Genomic DNA, 9,619 nt, shown 5'->3' with positions numbered 1-9,619 from the left:
AGTGCCTCATTGGCCGCTTTGACACTACTGAGTCGTATTTGTTTGTAGTGAGATACATGGCTGCTTAGCTAATGAGCCATCATTGAATCTGAAACCGGCTGCATATGACTCACGAGCGAGAAAGCGATGTCCCCTCTTGGCCACCATACTCACGATCACAATTGAGAGGAAAATATTAACTCAAATGATTCGCGTACAGCCATGGAGACGGTCAGCGTGTTTGGATTTTTGGTGTTACTGGCGAATTCCTGTCTTTGTAAGTAGATGTCTACACTGTTGCCTCCTATAGAACTAACTCCTAGAATCCTTCAGATCGTACTATCATTATTCGCTGGGACAAGTGAAGATCCAGGTGAGGATAGGTCTTCAGCAACCTATGCTTTGTAAGAGGCGACTCACAAGGTCGAGTGGTGAGGCTCGCATATTTAGTTGCCAATTGCGTAGATCGATTCTAATGATGTCAGTCCCTGGATTGTCTGGTTCAGACTCGATTGTTTACAGACCGCCGCCATATAGCTGGAATATTTATGTGTGTGGCGATGAACAACACACAAACAAACAAACAAACTAAACATTATTTGTATGAGAAGAGCTGTTGAATATAATTTCTGGTTTCTTTGATTATTTATATCCTACTTTGTCAATTCCGATGTTGACTGACTGATGATATACATAAACTACACGCATGCTGTCTTTAAAATTGTTCTTGATGGTAATATATCAGTTTGTTTGGACAACCAACAAGGAATAAACTGTAGAAGAGGGTGGTATGATGAATCAAATTATCAACCGTGCTGTATAAACCTCCTAAACTCAAATGCAAAGGATGTAGTGATACTATAGAAATGACTGCTTTACTCTGGTCCTTCCATACCATGAATCATTTGAAACATGTCACTTATCTTTATTGTAATTTACAGTTTAATTGATACATTGTTGACTTCATGTTAGTAATCACTGAGACATAACTGAAATAATTTTTAAAGCAGTTTTAATTCTAATGTTAACTGACTCATTAAACAATCCGTATATAACAACCTCCTTAAAAAGCAAATTCAGTTCGTGTAGTAATGTTAAATATATTGTTATGTGTTCACTATGTCAAATTATTTAAATCCGGAATTAAATCGGAAAAAGTAACTTTGCTTCATTTGAGTGAGTGGGTGGGTGGGTGAGTGAGTGAGTGAGTAAAAGTGAGTGAGTAAAAGTGAGTGAGTGAGTGGGATTTACGCCCAGTTGGACAGTATTCCAGTTTCATGCAGGCTGTCATTTTAAGCCGTGCCATTCAGACCCCGACACCGAATGGGGCAAAAATTCAAGGAGGTCAAAGTAACTGAGGGCTATAGAATTAAGGACTGAATGTAGAAACAAGACTGGATGGGACCCCTCGGACGGGTCGGGTAATTTCTTCAGAGTTTGAGTTGTGGGAAGGATCTCCCGAACACTGACCGAGAACCATCCCAGGTACGATCTAATCTCAGGGGCATGGCGAGGTAAATGTCGGCCTCCTGAATACGGTAAAACGGAACCCCAGAGTGCTAGAATCTGCATCGATGTCAACAACACCAGGCAAATGGGACACCCCCGTGTGGTGATCATTTAATGCATAGAGGTGAAGTAGACACGGGCAGGCTTGTCACCCATCTTGTCAAGGGCGATCCTCTTGTCCACTTCACGGGTGGCCCGAACATGAAGGTTCCCAAGCAGAGTTCGAAATGCAGGGACACCGGGTTGTCCGAGCGCTCTGACAGCCAGGGGACACTTCTTCTTCGTCTTCAGCTGTAATGTATTCACCGCAAAGTGTGACCCTAACATTTGACGATGAAAACCTCGATAGATGCAGAAAACATATGGGCTTTTTAGAAGTAATTACCTACCAAAGATGAGCTATGGGAGTTGCCCATAACTGATCCTCGAGCCAGCCGACGTAAACTAAGAACCGTCTCTGGAGGACTTCGATTTCCCCTTACACGAGTGATGCATGTTGGGCTTAGACGACTAAGGCCTCGGGTATTTCGATTTCTGCTTACCAAGCTTGGCTGAATGCAGCAAACATAGACTGGAGCTCGGCCACGCTCTGAGCCATGTCGCATACTACTCATCTGAGCAAACAATTTTCCTATCTGTGATCAGGCATTGATATATTACTCTAAGGCAATATACTCAGATTATCAGAATGGTCAAAACTGATCGGCATTATATAGTTACTCACAGATTTGTTTGGAACGAAAGGTGTAACTGAATACATATTACTTGAATGAAGTTTTGAATGAAGCTTTAAATAAAATTGTATTCACTGACAATGCATATTCCGTTAGAGGAATATAAACCACTTAAATCATGCCAATTTTAGTAAAGATTCCTCCCATGATCCATTTGAGATTCAAAAATTTGATATTCTGAAGAGGTTGGGGTTGGGGTTTGGGTTGGGGATGGGGTGTTACTTTGTCGCAAAAAAAATGTTCCATATTGTTGGTAAAATACAGATATTGTCTGCCATGGTAAAACTGTTGCAAATGTGTTTGGAAAAACATATTTTGGCTCATAGCTTTAGATATAAATGATATCTGGTTTTGCAGCAATAGCTGAAAAAATATCTGGACTCCCAAAAAATCCCAGACCCCCTACCAGAATATCTTCAGATTTTCTTGATGAAGTGTTGAATAAAGTTTCAAACAAGATTATTTTCAGTGACGATGCATATTCTATTAACATATTTGATGAATGTTAAAGAGAAATATCAGACACTAAAATCATGATCAATAACAGGAAATGTTCATTTTCTCTATTTCCCGTCAATCTTTTATGCAGAGTTGGTGAGTTAATTTCTGGGGGAGTTTCTTGTCAGAGACAGAATTTATCTTCTGTCACTGCTTCAAGGTATACAGTTTTGTCCTCTGAAAGGCGCCTAATACTTGTTTAGGTCAGCCGTATTTGTCATTAACTTTCTTTATTTCTACACATTGAAAACTGCGTGACTATAATCCCTGCTACTGAATTCAAAATACAAATCAATTATCTTTGTGAAATGAGCTCATGCACTTTTTTCCCGTTATACTTCAGGTTCCATCATTTGTGACAAAGTGGATGTGGCAGAAATAGAAGGGGACGTTATTAGCATTTGTTACAATGAGGGGAGTAAAGAGATCAAGTGTTCCAGAAATAAATCAGTGTTGGTCAAACACTTCTTGCAAAGAGTACCTGTAAGGGAGGACGGTGACGACAGATCCTGTGTAGAATATTTCAATGATGAATTTGATGACGTTGGGGAATGTTTGTGAAACGCGTCGGATGTGCATCAGAAGAGGGCTTATCAGGCAGCGATCACGGAGGTTCTGGAGGAGTGTAATCAGAAGAGGTACTGTATCCTGGAGAGTGACACGAGTTCCTCTACCGTTCACCTGAAGGACCTCCACGTGGGAGAGAAACGCCCGTCACATCTGGTGGTAATGCATCAGTGTGTTAAAGGTAAATTACAGCCTGCCATTTACAGGGACATATAGTGAAGATTTTTAACTTTAAGCGAGACTATGTTCCACTTTTGTTTTAGTTTGTGCCATGTTACCACTGAAACAATGTCTTTGTGTACTAGTTTTCAAGGTGATGCTCATTACATAGATTGGCTCACATACTACAATAGTGGAATCTGAATGTCACGAAGCAAACGTACCGAAACTGCCAGCTGACCAGACTATTCTAACCACTCAAGTCTCTATGTTGCTCTCTGTTTGATTCCTTTCTGTAATCGCGTTGTACTCTTTATAACAAGTTGACCCAAATATCTGACACTCCAAAGTAAATTGATTTGTTTGTCGTTTAATGCAGCAATTAACAATATTCCAGCTGTACGACAGTCGGCCCAATATTAAGTCGCCTCGCTCGACAAAGGTTGCTAGGGAGCTATTCTAAGCTGGAATCTCCACGTGGCAAGTGTCTCAGGAACATGCTGTCCCCGGGGATTTGTCACTGACAGCTGGAAACCCTACTGCAGTTGTCTTTCCATTTATCACAATGTATAAATTAATATTTAAGCGTTGTATATTTCCGAAGGAGTGTATGCATGAATATATATAATCACATATACATAGTTTCAGATATGCGTACTTATATTCACATATGCAAATACATTCCTGTATATCATGTTTAAAGCAAAGCATCATCCCTTGTTAAATCAAATTTATGACTCCTCATACAGTGAGTGAGTGTGGTGTTACGCCGCTTTTAGCAATATTCCAGCAATATCACGGTGGGGGACAGATTCTACCAATATCGGGAATCGAACCCAGGTCTTCGGCGTGACGAGCGAACGCTTTAACCACTAGACTACCCGACCACCCCTCCTCATGAAGAACTTATCAATCGTGATATGACTTTTCAGAGCAAGATGCCAGTGTCATGTTGTGTGACAGCAAGACCGAAACAGGCAAGGAGGTCTACATCAGCAGCAACCGACTGAAGATGTCATCTCTGGAAACGAGCACCTGCACCTGTACAGTCAGTGGAGCTGCGAGCCGCGTCACCCTGCTGGACGTCAGACTGGGCAACAGCCACGTGACCACACTATCCATCAGGGACAAGACACGTACAGTGTCCACAATCCATGGTGGCGACCTGGCAGTCCACTTCATGAAGGAGATTACCATCAGCCAAACAGAGTGGAGTTTACAGGTGGATGTTATCCGAGACTATCTCCCTGACAAGATATGGATGAGACTGGAAGGTAATTTACTTTTACACGAGGCAGCATTGATTATATAACTTGTTATAATAACTAATAGGTTTATCATTGAAAGGATATGGATGAGACTGGAAGGTAATTATTTAATAAGGCACCTTTGATGACAAAACGTGTAATGTTATCATTAATATTAAGCGTCTTCATTAATTAATTATCTTCCTTTTCTACAGAACACAACGGCTCTGACGTTACAGTCACATGTAAAGGTATGTTCTTTGCTATTTCTACTTGGAGAGGCGGTGGGGTAGACTAGTGGTTAAACCTGGTTCGATTCCCGACATGGGTACAATGTGTGAAGCCCATTTCTGGTGTCCCCCGCCGTGATATTGCTTAATTTTGGCGTAATGCCATACTCTCTCACTCACTCACTATTCCTACTTGTCAATATATGCTCGCTCACTCATTCAACATAATTATTCACAAAATTAAGCTGACATAATTTGAAAGTTAGATTGAAACCAACGAAAAAACGAAACGTTATTAGTATCAACGTACAGTGCTAAGGAAATGAAAAATAATCTATCATGTATGTATAAGGTATGGTAACTTACTTACCACGAGCTGATGGGGTGAGCTATGGTCTGTTGGAGAGACAATTTTATTTATTCCAAATTCACCAAGTTATTCTTCTTCCTTCTCGGATCAAAACAGGTGAACCGCATCAAGCGAAAGTGATACTGAAAGGAGGCACCTCTTTCTCAACCATAATAAATAGGGAGATTCCAATAATGATATTAGCTGTTGTAAGTTGCAAGCAGCTGAATTGAGGTTCCTAGACCATTCAGGGGAAACAAAACGTGAATCAAAATATATTGTGTATGTATTACAATGTTTATCAAACATGGTTCAATGAATACATTCTTCTGACATCTTATTTATTTTCTTTCGAATGAGAAAACGTTAATTGAAAAGAAAAACCTAGTTTAAAACTTGAGTTGGTCAAACTGGACGGCTTTGTCCTACATTGTTTTTGCATTGATCTATATGCCCCCATATCATTTTTTGAAAATTGTTTCAGAATCAGAGACTATTGACACACATGTGGCGCCACGATCTTCGTCAGGTGAAGAGTGTTGAATTGTTAAGAAAATAGTACTATTGTATTTATCACTACATCTGTGGCAGGTGGTTAATATGTACATATTTTACAAGTTCGTCATAAATCCTCCTAATAATGACCCCAGGTCAACACTGCAGCCATACTCGATGATTCTAGTAAATGGGTTATTGTCTGTGAACTGCATCATGTTGGGGTCTTACGCGCGAAGTTGTGTCTTCAGTTGTTTGTTTGTTGTTTAACGCCGCACTCAGCAATATTCGCATAGTCGCCTTTTACGACAAACATGGGCTGCTGAAGACCAATTCTACCCTGGATCTTTACGGGTCTAATCTGTCCCCAGACACTCCGACGTCAGGATATTCTGTTTTGTCCTGGATAACATATTCCCATTGTTTCCTTTTCATTGCAGGTGAACGGCACACCCAGATTGTGTTTGTGTGTGTTGGCTTTGTCACAGGGTTTGTCTTTGTTGGTTTCATCATGGCTATTTGTGTCAAAAGGTAAATAATAAGAACACGGGCTTGAACTAGTATTTGTCATAATGTAAACATTTTGTGAGACATATCAACAAACGCAGAAATACAACAATATTATCCATTCGTTCTGACTGAGCATTATCGTGTTTCAGGAGGTCAGCACACTCGGGATCCGCGTCCAACGAAGGAGGCGATAAGGGCGTGGTCTACTATTCTCAACCGGATGAGTCACGTGTCCAGCAGCCAATCGGATCACCAGAAGGAGATGCTGCTGAACCTCACTACCACATGCCGGATGACCCACGTGACCAGCGAGCAGCAGGATGCAATGATTATTACCTAGTGCCTGTTCACCGACAGACACGATAAACCAGCCTTGCCAGCCTTGCTGACATAGTGTCAATGCTTCGTCTTGCTTTGTTTATTGCACTATTATTAAGGAGACAGTGTTTTTACAGACCATTTTGCATCTTGTACAGTCGATATCGTTGGTGACCACACCTGACATTAACATTGATAGGGTCATCTGATGAAATGTGGAACTCCTCATGCATGTCATTTGTAACGTTTACGTTTTGACGTGGTGATCATTTAGTGACATTAATAGTATGTGGTGATGTCAAATGGGGTTTAACGTCGCGTACAAGATTATGTTTACTTTAGTTATAGACGTGCATGCTTTGTTTGTTTGTATGTTGTTAAACGCCGAACTCAGCAATATTCAAGCTGTATGACGTCGGTCTGTAGATAATCGAGTATGGACCGGATAATCAAGAGATTGACATCATGAGCATCGATCCACGCAATTTGGACCGATGACATGCTTCAACCAAGTCAGCGAGTCTGACCACCCGATCCCGTTAGTCGCATCTTACGACAAGCAAAGTCGCCTCTTACAACAAGCAAAGTCCAAGCATTGGCTGGTGAAGACCTATTGTACCCCGGATCTTCACGTTCATGCATGTTTGTGGCTACTAGTCTAGGCTTAATCCACTGAGATTCCATGCTGTAGTTTGAAATGGACAACACGGCCTGAGGCGGATTGAACATACACCGATCCGACCAGTCATGGTTGTATGATGCTGAGCGCCAGGCAGGGTAACAGCAAGTACCATCTTATAACAGCTTTTGGTGTGACGGGGCCAGGGGATCGAACCACCGACTTTCCACTCTACGGACCATTGTTTATTGTGCATGGTGCTTGTAGACTATGTTATGCTTGGGAAAGGATTATGGAAAGGGTTTTGTTTTTTTAGTTATTGTAAACACCTTGTAATGGCATGTGTTTGTCAATATGTGTATCAACAAGAAAAGAGCCTTATGTTTGTAATTTGTAATTAACATTTGCCTCCATTTCACTAAATTATGGATAAATGGGATTTTCGAGGTAGACCTTATCTATACTAGGCACAAAAGACGTGTAGAATCTCAAGTTCTTCTGTACCTTACTCAGCTATACAATTTCTACCTATAATCAAAATGGAAGAACCTATGGGTACAGTTTAATTACACCTGTCCCTTTCTCCATTTACTACCAGACAGTTTGGTTGTTGTCGATGCAGAGGAAACAATCCTTGTTTTGAAAACTTTACTTTGCTCAGTCTGTCAACCTGTGGTCAGTTAATTCCTCAACAGACACAAAACATGCATTCGAGTGTTGCGTCCCTGAGTCGTGCCAGGATCCGATGATGGAATGTTCGAATCCCACATACGCCCTGATTGTAGTCCGTTGTTTGACACTAATTTACCTGTGGTGGTGGGTTTCATCTGAGTTCTAAACATTGGACACAGGTCAGCAGCCGATGCATGCTATCAGCCGAGGCCAGCCACCCGATCCTTCCTGTCGCCTCCCGAGGCAGGTATAGGTTACTCCGGACCTAGTCTAACTATCAAGGATAAAAGATAGGTTACTCCGGACCTCGTCTAACTATCAAGGATAAAAGATAGGTTACTCCAGACCTCGTCTAACTGTCAAGGATAAAAGATAGGTTACTCCGGACCTCGTCTAACTATCAAGGATAAAGGATAGGTTACTCCGGACCTCGTCTAACTATCAAGGATAAAAGATAGGTTACTCCGGACCTAGTCTAACTATCAAGGATAAAAGATAGGTTACTCCGGACCTCGTCTAACTATCAAGGATAAAAGATAGGTTACTCTGGACCTCGTCTAACTATCAAGGATAAAAGATAGGTTACTCCGGACCTCGTCTAACTATCAAGGATAAAAGATAGGTTACTCCGGACCTCGTCTAACTATCAAGGATAAATTATAGGTTACTCCGGACGTCGTCTAACTATCAAGGATAAAGGATAGGTTACTCCGGACCTCGTCTAACTATCAAGGATAAAAGATAGGTTACTCCAGACCTCGTCTAACTATCAAGGATAAAAGATAGGTTACTCCGGACCTCGTCTAACTATCAAGGATAAAGGATAGGTTACTCCGGACCTCGTCTAACTATCAAGGATAAAAGATAGGTAACTCCAGACTTCGTCTAACTATCAAGGATAAAGGATAGGTTACTCCAGACCTCGTCTAACTATCAAGGATAAAAGATAGGTTACTCCGGACCTAGTCGAACTATCAAGGATAAAAGATAGGTTACTCCGGACCTCGTCTGACGATCAAGGATAAAAGATAGGTTACTCCGGACCTCGTCTAACTATCAAGGATAAAAGAAAGGTTACTCTGGACCTAGTCTAACTATCAAGGATAAAAGATAGGTTACTCCAGACCTCGTCTAACTATCAAGGATAAAAGATAGGTTACTCCGGACCTAGTCGAACTATCAAGGATAAAAGATATGTTACTCCGGACCTCGTTTGACGATCGAGGATAAAAGAAAGGTTACTCCGGACCTCGTCTAACTATCAAGGATAAAAGATAGGTTACTCCGGACCTAGTCTAACTATCAAGGATAAAAGATAGGTTACTCCGGACCTCGTCTAACTATCAAGGATAAAAGATAGGTTACTCCGGACCTCGTCTAACTATCAAGGATAAAAGATAGGTTACTCCGGACCTCGTCTAACTATCAAGGATAAAAGATAGGTTACTCCGGACCTAGTCTAACTATCAAGGAGAAAAGCGAAAGTATATTGCCCAGTACCAGGAGAAAGGTTCACTCGCGAACATCTGGTGTCATCACTGATTTTCAGTGATCTATACATATAGTTTGTATCCCTCATTTTCCTTTTACGCCCAATATCAGTATGTAGTATCACGAGGGGTACACGTGGCTTTATGCGCCTTTTGAAGACCTAACGAGGGGCGCATAAAACCTAAAGAATATGTGAATGTTTTGTGGCTATAATTTATGTGTATCAGTTTCTGATCGACAGT

The 9,619-nt window shown here is 41.2% G+C and overlaps 1 pseudogene; it reads left to right on the top strand.

The window, feature by feature from the left end:
* The first annotated feature begins 201 nt into the window (after positions 1-201).
* Positions 202-6,643, top strand: LOC139476028 (uncharacterized; annotated as a pseudogene).
* The last annotated feature ends 2,976 nt before the right edge of the window (positions 6,644-9,619 follow it).

The sequence above is a fragment of the Haliotis cracherodii genome, unplaced genomic scaffold (assembly GCF_022045235.1).
Source record: "Haliotis cracherodii isolate W230 unplaced genomic scaffold, xgHalCrac1.p SCAF_3, whole genome shotgun sequence".
In the NCBI taxonomy this organism is placed as follows: Eukaryota; Metazoa; Mollusca; class Gastropoda; order Lepetellida; family Haliotidae; genus Haliotis; species Haliotis cracherodii.
This window is presented reverse-complemented; position numbering and strand designations above follow the sequence as displayed.